Here is a 684-nt window from a genome sequence, read left to right as displayed (position 1 = left end):
GGCAGTCATGCCAGAGTGACAGCAGCTCTCCTCCCAGACCGAACAGCCCTCATTCATCACATTCCTGCACCGCAGGCAAGACAGTCTGTGTGCACGGCGTCCAGTTGGTGGGGTTCGTAAATGTCACGCCTTGGCATGTTATTTTGTATAGGAGTGGAGAAAATGCACACAACTGGCTAGAAACAGAGTGTGTGTGTCCAGTGGCTTGCCTTTGTGATTAGACATGGAAAGGCTGTGCCTTTGTGGTCTAAAATGACTCTTGGAAAAACCTACCCTTGGGCTTGCCAGGGAGTCCAGCTCAAACTGTATCAGTTCCTGCAATCACAGCAGGATCCCATTCAGTCCATGGAGGGAGGTCTTGCTTTTGCATGGTGCAGATCACAGTGTTGCACTTTGGGCCGCTGCAAGCAACTCATTCTCCCTTCAAGATACCAGCAGCAGGCTACAGATGGGTGACCAGGAAAGACTGACCTGGGTTCAAGGGTAAAGGCTGACTTTGGCCAAGATATTTCCCCCCATGCTAAGCTCCATTTTCTTCTTCTTTGTGTCTCCGAGAGCCAACATTAGAAACCAGATGTTTCTTGCATCTACGTTCTTGCTAGACGGAAATACAACCTACTTTCTTCTTAAGAGACTTCTCTGGTTGCTCTCTACCATGGAATGTTGCTGCCCCAAACCAAAGAG

Source organism: Mus pahari, chromosome 11, assembly GCF_900095145.1.
Source record: "Mus pahari chromosome 11, PAHARI_EIJ_v1.1, whole genome shotgun sequence".
In the NCBI taxonomy this organism is placed as follows: Eukaryota; Metazoa; Chordata; class Mammalia; order Rodentia; family Muridae; genus Mus; species Mus pahari.
This window is presented reverse-complemented; position numbering follows the sequence as displayed.